Source organism: Paramisgurnus dabryanus, chromosome 18, assembly GCF_030506205.2.
Source record: "Paramisgurnus dabryanus chromosome 18, PD_genome_1.1, whole genome shotgun sequence".
Taxonomy (NCBI): domain Eukaryota; kingdom Metazoa; phylum Chordata; class Actinopteri; order Cypriniformes; family Cobitidae; genus Paramisgurnus; species Paramisgurnus dabryanus.
In genome coordinates, this window is record NC_133354.1 from 36,866,766 (window position 1) to 36,879,056 (window position 12,291).

The following is a 12,291-nucleotide window of genomic DNA, read 5'->3' on the forward strand; positions in this document are numbered from 1 at the left end:
CCACAGCAACGTCGACAGACCTGGAGGCATAGCTGTACTTGTTTAACTCACAACGACAACGGGTAAGTCATTGAGCCCTGTGTTTTTATTTATCCACGTTCTAAAATTGCTATGCTTTCGTTGTTTCTTGATTGCTCTGTACATTTATTTGTTTCTATTCCACGTAAAGTTACTTTGTAATAACGAAACCATATATTTGAATGCGCAATTTAAATCCATTTGATTTAAATTGTTTCACATATTTCACTCTACACGGTTCAACCGGGCTGGAAACGGAATAAAAATAGGGTAGATCTCGAAGAATGTTTGGTCTCAGACGTGGTTTCGTGCGCTTTCCACCTGGTCACACACAGTAATGAAATGTTAGTCGGATGGCCTTCGGGGGCGCCGTCGATGTGATCGGTCACAGGAAGATGCGTCCGTCTGGCCTCAAAGGGTGTCGCTCATACTTACCTGGCAGGGGAGACACCATGATCATGAAGGTGGTTCACCCAGGGCGAGGCTCAGCCATTGCACTCCGGTTGTGCTGACCCTTTGCGAATTCCCCAAATGTGGGAATCTCGACTGCAAAATTTCTGATAGTGGGGGACTGCGTTCGCGCTCTCCCCTGACCTTTGTGTTAAAAATAGATTCTTTTGTCCAAGAGACGTCTAACCACGGCCCAAGAATACATTAGTCATCAAAAAAGCGGCTATTTAACGACTACATAATTTCTAATAGACAGCGAATATGTGTCTAGGCTAAAACAAGGCTTAATTTGGGCTGTCAGTGAAAATCTAATAGACGTTTGACCATTCCAAAAGAATAGACTAGCCATTGAATAGAACCACAATCAAACGGCTACATGTCTAAGAGACAGTCAACAAAATAATGCTTAGATGATTCTTTTCCTTCCAATATAAGAGGTTCTCGGGAATGGCAATCATCCAAACTAATAAATTATAAAGGCTTTTATAAGAAAATGACAACAGTTAAACAACATAGACAGCGTTGGGCAATACAAAATGCTAATAAATACAAGACAAATTGAAATATTGTACATCCATGTACATTAAACAAGCCAACAAATCTGCCAATGGGCTACGACAATTTTTCTTGAATTAAGTGTTTATATCTAGATTTGTTTCTTACCCCTTTGGCAGATTTATTTGCTTGTTTTAAGCCCAAATTCGCTTAAAGTTTGAGTTTTTTTCTCCCTAAAGGCTAGGCTTATTTTCTTAGGGCATTTTGCTCATCAAAAAATGCATCTTATTTTAAGACTTTCTAGATATTTGTACAGTGAAAACAGTTCGAAATAACAAGTAAGAAATGATTTTTTGCAATGTATTCATTCATTCGCTACCCTTCATACTACAGCTGTCGAAAAACCACAGCAACGTCGACAGACCTGGAAGCGTAGCTGTATTTGTTTAACTCACAAAGACAACGGGTAAAGTATTTTCTTGATTACCTAAATGACTTGCTGTAAGAAAATAAGTTTAGGTTTAAGGGGGGGAAATACAGTTTAAAGGGATATTTCAATTTATGATGATAATTCTGTCATCATTTACTCATGCATACAGGCTTACAACAACACGAGGATTAGTTTTTTTCTGAGTAACACAAAAGAAGGTATTTTGAGGAATGATGGTAAACCCACAGCAGATAGTCACCATTGACTTCCATAGTAGGAATAAAAAAAATATGATGGAATTTATTAGGTACCATCAACCGTGTGCTAACCATCACTTTGCAAAATATTTTCTTCATCATTTATCACGATACTTCCAAAATATTTTTTCCTACTAAGTCAATATTTCATTATTTGCTTTACAAGCTTAAAAATGATGGTGACATGATTCCATGGTAATCACAAACAGTTAAACAAGTAAAATAATCACCATTACTTTTAAAAGCATTTTGAAAATTGCTTGCTTATGCTGGGAGTAAAGGTATTTCACGCAGTGCGCATCCTCTTTAAAAGGTAATGTATGCTTCTTTTAAAGCTGACACATTTGCCACATTAAAATAACAGAAATGTGTACTGTTTAAACTTTTTGGGGCCGGTGTGTCTGTGTTCTTGGGGCACACATCTACATGTAAAAGCAGAATTGCTTATTATTCTTCTCTATTTCTTGTATAGGTCAATTATGAGTGGAGAACCGTTCACCAAATGAAGACCGCAGCCAGGTGACGGGATTCTGTGGTAATCGCAAACAGGTAAACCAGTTAAATAATCATCATTTATTGTTAAAATAATTTTGAAAATTGAAGTTCTGTGTGTTCTTATTGTACTTTATTTATTTCTGCAGGTAAGCACCATACCGTAAGCTTCATTCCCTTTATAACAGGTAAGGTTCATACTGTTTTATTCTTTTGTACTGTTTTATTCGTACTGTTTTAAATCATTCAGTAAATGCAAAGTTAAACTGATGTGTTTTTAATCTAGATTTAAAAGTGTCTACTGTTGAAGCACATCTGATCTCTTCTGAAAGCTGATAATAACTAAATGCTGATGCACCTTGTTTTGAGTGAACCCTTGTTTTTTCTAAATGACCTGATCCTATTGATCCGAGTAATCGGTTTCATATTCGATTAGCATATCTGTCATGTATTTCGGCCCGTAGCCATGAAGTGGTTTTTAAACAAGTAACAGTACTTTTTTAATCCATTGTCCATTGCAATAATCGGCCCTGCTGGTGATGAAAGCATGAACAAGTTTCTCTAAGTCCTGTCTTGAGACAAAACCTCCAATTCTGGCAATATTTCTGAGATGGTAGTAAAAGCAGAATTCCTTATTATTTTTCTCTATCTCAGGCTCTATGGCATATATGTCATGATTTTATTTGTCTATTTATATGTCTATTTACAAGGACTGCCTTGGCCAAATGTTATTGTTAATTAATATTGAAGCAGTTATTTAACATATTTCCTTTGAGTAGTGATTTGTGTAATGATCCATATATCTATTTTTATGTATATTTTTAACTTAGGAATGTGATTTTAAAGCACATATTTGTTATTGTATGACACCTCTCATGTTATGAAAGTAAAAAATAAATGTATTTTCTGATGTCTTGCATTTCTGTTTTTAAACTGTTAATCCTTATCAAGTGCTATACATTAGAAAGTGGATAAATAACAAAAATGTCACTCCTGACAGCTGATAAATTAATTGTTCTTTATAGCACCACTGAGGTGAGCACTTTTCAAGGCAAGATTCTTTATAGAACCGTATAAAAAGGTTCTATATAGTACCAAAAAAACGGGTTCTGCTATGGTTACAAGCTGAAGAACCCTTATTTGTTACTATTTAGGAGCATTTGTCTTTAGAGTGTTGCGTAGGTTCGAAACTTTCAAACTTTTAACCAAAAAAAAAAAAGGGTCACACGGTTTTATTTGTGGTGTGGACATGAACACGCTGCAGGCATTGAAATGTAATTTGTAATTTATTGTCTCATTTCATATTTAACAAATAGGAAGCAAAGTGCTATTCAATCAGTTTAACTAAACAACTGGTGTTCCTCAATTTTGGGGCCTATGTTGTTCAGTATATCAGTTTTGTTCAGTTTTGTATGTGCATGCAAAAAGCATTCAGCGAGCAAATTAACTGAAGCTTTACCTTCGTGTTTCTTTTTGTATGAGTGATAACTGTTTCTGTATGTATTTGTATGTTTTTTTTACAAGTATAGAGTGAAATACACACGGTGAGTAATGAACGCAGACCTTCAGTGCCGGACCTCTGACCCGCTAACCTCCATCCCGACAGCCAGCGCCTTCTCCGGATGCCATTGCGGTATCGCTTCTCGGCTTTTTGTGTAAGATCGAGTGGACACCGGGGACTACACGTTTAAATGGATTTTTGACCTTCGGCTATGGAAGCGAGGCTTGCTACGTCCACTCCGTGCATCGACTCTGGCGTTTTCCGGGGACAAATAAGGTGAGTTTAAAACCAGAGTTTGCTTCTTTTGTGCGTGGTTGCCAGTTTGTTTGCCAATCCGTGGTCCATAATAAGTTCCGCTTCGTGGTTTCTCCATCGCTCAGTACTTTTCTGTGTTTCTATTTTACGTAAAGCTAACACCAAAACGATTGTGGAAAGCGCTATATAGATTGTTCTCAAAGAAAAAACGAGAAACAAACCCATGTGAATATGGGTCAAATTATCTAGGCGGAGCACTTCGTTCAAAGAAAAACGCAACAGAATTGTTTGCGTTGAACAAAGACAATGGTGCGTGCAGACATCGAATGTGTATTGTGGATAAAAAATGGCCAGTGGGGTGGGACAATTTTTCTTGAATTAAGTGTTTATGGGAAAAGTTCACAAATTTTGTCTTACCCTGTAGGCAGATTTATTTGCTTGTTTTAAGCATAAAATAACAGGAGAAGAAATTGTGTAGGGGGAGCAGAGGGGTTTTTTTTCGTTCAAAGAAAAGCAGCGTGGCACGAATGAATGTTTGGCTGAAATGCTATCGTAATTTCCCCCTTAATTTTCCTTACAAACATGAAACCAGAGAGAAGGGCCAGTTGGCATCGAATTGCACCTTGTATTCGGTGATTGATTGAGGAAAAATATGCGTATGTGTATATATACACTTGCTTTGTTGAACAGAGACAATGGCCGCGCGTGCTCCAGCGTCACCTATATGCCTATTTCACAAAATGGCGCCTTTGACCGGAAGTAGGGAAAACATCGTTCAGGTTGCACCACTACGATGGCCACTCAATATAGTATGGACTGACAGCTGCTTTGTTTTCTCCTACACATGAATTTACTTGTAAAAATAACAATAACATATATTGTCGATTGGTGTTATATTATTTTTTTAGCATTTCGTATTATCAAAATATATCATATGTTAGACAGCTGTCAATTTTAAATAAAATAACGAGACATACATAACTATTCGTGTCTGCTCCCGTTTATTGTAATGAGTCTGCACATTTGGAGAAATACTCAGACATTTTACTTCTTATTTCTTTAGACTGAATAATTATTTCTTATTAATTCCAAAGTATGAGACCCGATGATCTAATCGTGGTGTATGTGCTATTCCTCGTTTGTTTGCCTGCATCCATTGCTTTACGGCTTGCTTGTTGCGTTGAAATGCACATTTGATTTCTTTACCAGCATTGGATTTAGACCATTCAATGAGAAGAGTTAACAGCGTTTATTATGATTGATAAGCCCTCAACGGAGAATGAAGTCTGCATACATTAAAAGCCTTATTTTGTTTTTATCGTGTGCCTTCCAAAATGTATGCGACGAAACTTAAATCACGCAAAAAATGAATGGTAACTAGACGTGCTTGTTGTGTGCAGGGAGTGCATTTATTTGTAAACTTTTGCTAAATCAAAATGGTTTATTTGTATTTGCTTTTTACCTGGGTTTTATCAGGTTCGCAGTCGGGACATTTTTAATCCATAGTGTATGGAGTTATCTAGTAGAAAATGATCTGCTGTTTTTTGGTAGAATGTTGTGTGAGCTAAAGAAACGAGGAATAAAACACACACCGCGATTAAAAAAAATCAGATCGCATACTTTGTAATTAAAAATAAATAATAATTAATTTCAAAGAAATAAGAAGTAAAATGTGTAAGTATTCCTCAAAATGTGCTTTGGACTAAGTCCCCCGTCATCACAGCAAACGGGAGCAGACCCGAATAGGTATGTCTAGTTATTTTATTAAAAATTTCCAGCCGTCTGTAAATTCATGTTTGAAAGAAAAAAGTAAATGAATATCTTACTTACTGTTTTTGTCTTGTTTTCTAGTGAATATCTGACAATTCTTAAATGGAGATACATTTACTTGGTAAGCAAAGTGGCTTAAGATATTATGTATTGTAATAGAAAATTGTTATAAAAACGTTTTGTTTTTGCTGGGAATTCTTGTATATATTTCACAGCTATATAATTAATTATAATAACGCACTTTTTGTTGATAAACATGTTAAAAAATACATTAACACAGAATAATGTGGCAACAAATCAAATGTGCATTTAAATGCAACAAGCAGAAAATAAATAAATAAAGCAAATGCATGGAAAAGAAACGAGGAATAAAACAAACACCGCGATTAAAAAAATCAGATCGCATACTTTGTAATTGAAAATAAATAATAATTAATTCCAAAGAAATAAGAAGTAAAATGTGTAAGTATTCCTCAAAATGTGCTTTGGACTAAGTCCCCGTCATCACAGCAAACGGGAGCAGACCCGAATAGGTATGTCTAGTTATTTTATTTAAAATTTCCAGCCGTCTGTAAATTCATGTTTGAAAGAAAAAAGTAAATGAATATCTTACTTACTGTTTTTGTCTTGTTTTCTTGTGAATATCTGACAATTCTTAAATGGAGATACATTTACTTGGTAAGCAAAGTGGCGTAAGATATTATGTATTGTAATAGAAAATTGTTATAAAAGCGTTTTGTGTTTGCTGGGAATTCACAGCCATATAATTAATTATAATAACGCACTTTTTGTTTATAAACATGTTAAAAAATACATTAACACAGAATAATGTGGCAACAAATCAAACGTGCATTTAAATGCAACAAGCAAAAATAAATAAATAAAGCAAATGCACGGAAAAGAAACGAGGAATAAAACAAACACCGCGATTAAAAAATCAGATCGTATACTTTGTAATAATTGAAATAAATTATAAAAATCAACAGGTTTATATTTAAAACAAGTAAAAAATATCTGCCAGCGGGGTAAGAAAAATAAACTTAATTCTAGTTTCAACTTAATTCAATAATAAACTCAATTTAGGTTTATTTTTCTTACCCCACTGGCAGATATTTTTACTTGTTTTAAGCCTTAACCTATTACATTTTAGAATTTATTTCAGTAAACAAGACTTAAATTCTAAGCCACTTTGCTTATTAAGTAAATGTATCTTGATTTAAGAATTATTTTTTAACTCGAAAACATGAATAAAATACTAAGTAAACGAACAGATTGGGATGTTCAAAACACTTAAACATTTTTTTTTTCACTCTACCCGTCATATTACAGCTGTCGAAAAACCACAGCAACGTTGACAGACCTGGAAGCCATGATATATTAGCAGTTTTTAAAATAAGTTAAATCTAGAATCCTTATTGGTTTTAGATACTTAAAAGCAATGAATGATCTTCTTTCTTTTGAATTGATTTGGTATTATGGAGGAGCTCTGTGTCTGGTTATTGAAGATGATTTGGTCTTTGCTCCTATGTTGGCTTATTTTTTGTTATTTCCGTTACTATATATATATATATTTTTTTCCCCTTTGTTTTTTCTGATTTGAGGTTATGAAAATGTTTTAATTTGTAATAAAGGTTTTTTGAAAATTCTAAATTCTCTCTCTCTCTCTCTCTCTCTCTCTCATGAGCGTGGATCAGTTCCTGCATCAAGGAAAAAATGCGCATCCTGGTAAATTTTAGAAGTTAGACGACTGAGCTGCAGCGGACAGCGTAAGATTTATGAAAACACATTTGAGAAGAAAGGCAAAGCATGTTTCACAGTTAATCCAAGACCATAATGACAATTTTGCGCTCTGTTTCCCGAAGCTCGTGGAGGCGTGGAGCAGCATACACAGTTAAGGTATGTGCGATCTACCGGCATTACCTTTACGATCGACGTATTGGATCTGCAAGCTGCAAGCAAATTAACTGAAGCTTTACTTCATGTTTCTGTTTGGTTAAGCGATGACTGCTTTTTCCCAACAGTTTGTGTGTGTGTTTTCTGCATGGGTTTAGAAAACATGAACTTCTGATCTGCTAGCTCAACGTTCTACCTCTGGGTTATACAATGAGAACGTATAGAGTTAAATGCCCGCTAGCCTCCACCCCAAAAGCCAGCGCCTTCGCCGGCTCCCCCTTTGGCTGCGTCTATTCCGGTATCGCTTCTCGGCCTTTTGGCTAAGATCAAGCGTAGTATCTGTTCTTATCAGTTTAATGTCTGATACGTCTCCTATCCGGGGACTATATGTTAAATGGATTTTTGACCTTCGGAAATGGAAGCGGAGCTTGCTCCTTCCACTCCATGCATCAACATGGTATTGCAGTGTTTCCATGAATGGTGCGCTCCCCTTCTCGGGGACAAATAAGTCAAGTATAAAAAAAGAATTTGCTTCTTCTGTGCGTGAATGACGGTGTTTTTTCTAATCCGTGTGTTTTAAAATTGCTGTGTTTTCGTTGGCTTTATTGGTTTAACGAAAAGCTTGCGTGGAAATGAACACGCTGACAAAGAAATGTTTTTGTAATGTATTTAATTATTTTCTTTACAAGTTTGTGGTGGTGATCCGAGGACGAATTAAACATCCTCGACACAGCTGAAGGTGCAACAAAAGCGAAAGAGGCCGATTGGAATGTTAAAAACACCTGAAAACTTTTTTTCACTACCCTTCATACTACAGCTGTCGAAAAACCACAGCAACGTCGACAGACCTGGAGGCATAGCTGTACTTGTTTAACTCACAACGACAACGGGTAAGTCATTGAGCCCTGTGTTTTTATTTATCCACGTTCTAAAATTGCTATGCTTTCGTTGTTTCTTGATTGCTCTGTACATTTATTTGTTTCTATTCCACGTAAAGTTACTTTGTAATAACGAAACCATATATTTGAATGCGCAATTTAAATCCATTTGATTTAAATTGTTTCACATATTTCACTCTACACGGTTCAACCGGGCTGGAAACGGAATAAAAATAGGGTAGATCTCGAAGAATGTTTGGTCTCAGACGTGGCTTCGTGCGCTTTCCACCTGGTCACACACAGTAATGAAATGTTAGTCGGATGGCCTTCGGGGGCGCCGTCGATGTGATCGGTCACAGGAAGATGCGTCCGTCTGGCCTCAAAGGGTGTCGCTCATACTTACCTGGCAGGGGAGACACCATGATCATGAAGGTGGTTCACCCAGGGCGAGGCTCAGCCATTGCACTCCGGTTGTGCTGACCCTTTGCGAATTCCCCAAATGTGGGAATCTCGACTGCAAAATTTCTGATAGTGGGGGACTGCGTTCGCGCTCTCCCCTGACCTTTGTGTTAAAAATAGATTCTTTTGTCCAAGAGACGTCTAACCACGGCCCAAGAATACATTAGTCATCAAAAAAGCGGCTATTTAACGACTACATAATTTCTAATAGACAGCGAATATGTGTCTAGGCTAAAACAAGGCTTAATTTGGGCTGTCAGTGAAAATCTAATAGACGTTTGACCATTCCAAAAGAATAGACTAGCCATTGAATAGAACCACAATCAAACGGCTACATGTCTAAGAGACAGTCAACAAAATAATGCTTAGATGATTCTTTTCCTTCCAATATAAGAGGTTCTCGGGAATGGCAATCATCCAAACTAATAAATTATAAAGGCTTTTATAAGAAAATGACAACAGTTAAACAACATAGACAGCGTTGGGCAATACAAAATGCTAATAAATACAAGACAAATTGAAATATTGTACATCCATGTACATTAAACAAGCCAACAAATCTGCCAATGGGCTACGACAATTTTTCTTGAATTAAGTGTTTATATCTAGATTTGTTTCTTACCCCTTTGGCAGATTTATTTGCTTGTTTTAAGCCCAAATTCGCTTAAAGTTTGAGTTTTTTTCTCCCTAAAGGCTAGGCTTATTTTCTTAGGGCATTTTGCTCATCAAAAAATGCATCTTATTTTAAGACTTTCTAGATATTTGTACAGTGAAAACAGTTCGAAATAACAAGTAAGAAATGATTTTTTGCAATGTATTCATTCATTCGCTACCCTTCATACTACAGCTGTCGAAAAACCACAGCAACGTCGACAGACCTGGAAGCGTAGCTGTATTTGTTTAACTCACAAAGACAACGGGTAAAGTATTTTCTTGATTACCTAAATGACTTGCTGTAAGAAAATAAGTTTAGGTTTAAGGGGGGGAAATACAGTTTAAAGGGATATTTCAATTTATGATGATAATTCTGTCATCATTTACTCATGCATACAGGCTTACAACAACACGAGGATTAGTTTTTTTCTGAGTAACACAAAAGAAGGTATTTTGAGGAATGATGGTAAACCCACAGCAGATAGTCACCATTGACTTCCATAGTAGGAATAAAAAAAATATGATGGAATTTATTAGGTACCATCAACCGTGTGCTAACCATCACTTTGCAAAATATTTTCTTCATCATTTATCACGATACTTCCAAAATATTTTTTCCTACTAAGTCAATATTTCATTATTTGCTTTACAAGCTTAAAAATGATGGTGACATGATTCCATGGTAATCACAAACAGTTAAACAAGTAAAATAATCACCATTACTTTTAAAAGCATTTTGAAAATTGCTTGCTTATGCTGGGAGTAAAGGTATTTCACGCAGTGCGCATCCTCTTTAAAAGGTAATGTATGCTTCTTTTAAAGCTGACACATTTGCCACATTAAAATAACAGAAATGTGTACTGTTTAAACTTTTTGGGGCCGGTGTGTCTGTGTTCTTGGGGCACACATCTACATGTAAAAGCAGAATTGCTTATTATTCTTCTCTATTTCTTGTATAGGTCAATTATGAGTGGAGAACCGTTCACCAAATGAAGACCGCAGCCAGGTGACGGGATTCTGTGGTAATCGCAAACAGGTAAACCAGTTAAATAATCATCATTTATTGTTAAAATAATTTTGAAAATTGAAGTTCTGTGTGTTCTTATTGTACTTTATTTATTTCTGCAGGTAAGCACCATACCGTAAGCTTCATTCCCTTTATAACAGGTAAGGTTCATACTGTTTTATTCTTTTGTACTGTTTTATTCGTACTGTTTTAAATCATTCAGTAAATGCAAAGTTAAACTGATGTGTTTTTAATCTAGATTTAAAAGTGTCTACTGTTGAAGCACATCTGATCTCTTCTGAAAGCTGATAATAACTAAATGCTGATGCACCTTGTTTTGAGTGAACCCTTGTTTTTTCTAAATGACCTGATCCTATTGATCCGAGTAATCGGTTTCATATTCGATTAGCATATCTGTCATGTATTTCGGCCCGTAGCCATGAAGTGGTTTTTAAACAAGTAACAGTACTTTTTTAATCCATTGTCCATTGCAATAATCGGCCCTGCTGGTGATGAAAGCATGAACAAGTTTCTCTAAGTCCTGTCTTGAGACAAAACCTCCAATTCTGGCAATATTTCTGAGATGGTAGTAAAAGCAGAATTCCTTATTATTTTTCTCTATCTCAGGCTCTATGGCATATATGTCATGATTTTATTTGTCTATTTATATGTCTATTTACAAGGACTGCCTTGGCCAAATGTTATTGTTAATTAATATTGAAGCAGTTATTTAACATATTTCCTTTGAGTAGTGATTTGTGTAATGATCCATATATCTATTTTTATGTATATTTTTAACTTAGGAATGTGATTTTAAAGCACATATTTGTTATTGTATGACACCTCTCATGTTATGAAAGTAAAAAATAAATGTATTTTCTGATGTCTTGCATTTCTGTTTTTAAACTGTTAATCCTTATCAAGTGCTATACATTAGAAAGTGGATAAATAACAAAAATGTCACTCCTGACAGCTGATAAATTAATTGTTCTTTATAGCACCACTGAGGTGAGCACTTTTCAAGGCAAGATTCTTTATAGAACCGTATAAAAAGGTTCTATATAGTACCAAAAAAACGGGTTCTGCTATGGTTACAAGCTGAAGAACCCTTATTTGTTACTATTTAGGAGCATTTGTCTTTAGAGTGTTGCGTAGGTTCGAAACTTTCAAACTTTTAACCAAAAAAAAAAAAGGGTCACACGGTTTTATTTGTGGTGTGGACATGAACACGCTGCAGGCATTGAAATGTAATTTGTAATTTATTGTCTCATTTCATATTTAACAAATAGGAAGCAAAGTGCTATTCAATCAGTTTAACTAAACAACTGGTGTTCCTCAATTTTGGGGCCTATGTTGTTCAGTATATCAGTTTTGTTCAGTTTTGTATGTGCATGCAAAAAGCATTCAGCGAGCAAATTAACTGAAGCTTTACCTTCGTGTTTCTTTTTGTATGAGTGATAACTGTTTCTGTATGTATTTGTATGTTTTTTTTACAAGTATAGAGTGAAATACACACGGTGAGTAATGAACGCAGACCTTCAGTGCCGGACCTCTGACCCGCTAACCTCCATCCCGACAGCCAGCGCCTTCTCCGGATGCCATTGCGGTATCGCTTCTCGGCTTTTTGTGTAAGATCGAGTGGACACCGGGGACTACACGTTTAAATGGATTTTTGACCTTCGGCTATGGAAGCGAGGCTTGCTACGTCCACTCCGTGCATCGACTCTGGCGTT

The 12,291-nt window shown here is 35.9% G+C and overlaps 3 non-coding genes across 3 annotated transcripts; all 3 read left to right on the top strand.

The window, feature by feature from the left end:
* The first annotated feature begins 445 nt into the window (after positions 1 to 445).
* On the top strand, positions 446 to 610 carry LOC135753173 (U1 spliceosomal RNA). Its single transcript, XR_010533481.1, has one exon. It is a non-coding gene; the product is annotated as a U1 spliceosomal RNA (small nuclear RNA).
* A 7,251-nt stretch (positions 611 to 7,861) lies between these two features.
* On the top strand, positions 7,862 to 8,052 carry LOC135753216 (U2 spliceosomal RNA). The gene has a single exon (XR_010533524.1). It is a non-coding gene; the product is annotated as a U2 spliceosomal RNA (small nuclear RNA).
* A 782-nt stretch (positions 8,053 to 8,834) lies between these two features.
* LOC135753174 (U1 spliceosomal RNA) lies at positions 8,835 to 8,999 on the top strand. The gene has a single exon (XR_010533482.1). It is a non-coding gene; the product is annotated as a U1 spliceosomal RNA (small nuclear RNA).
* Positions 9,000 to 12,291: the final 3,292 nt, after the last annotated feature.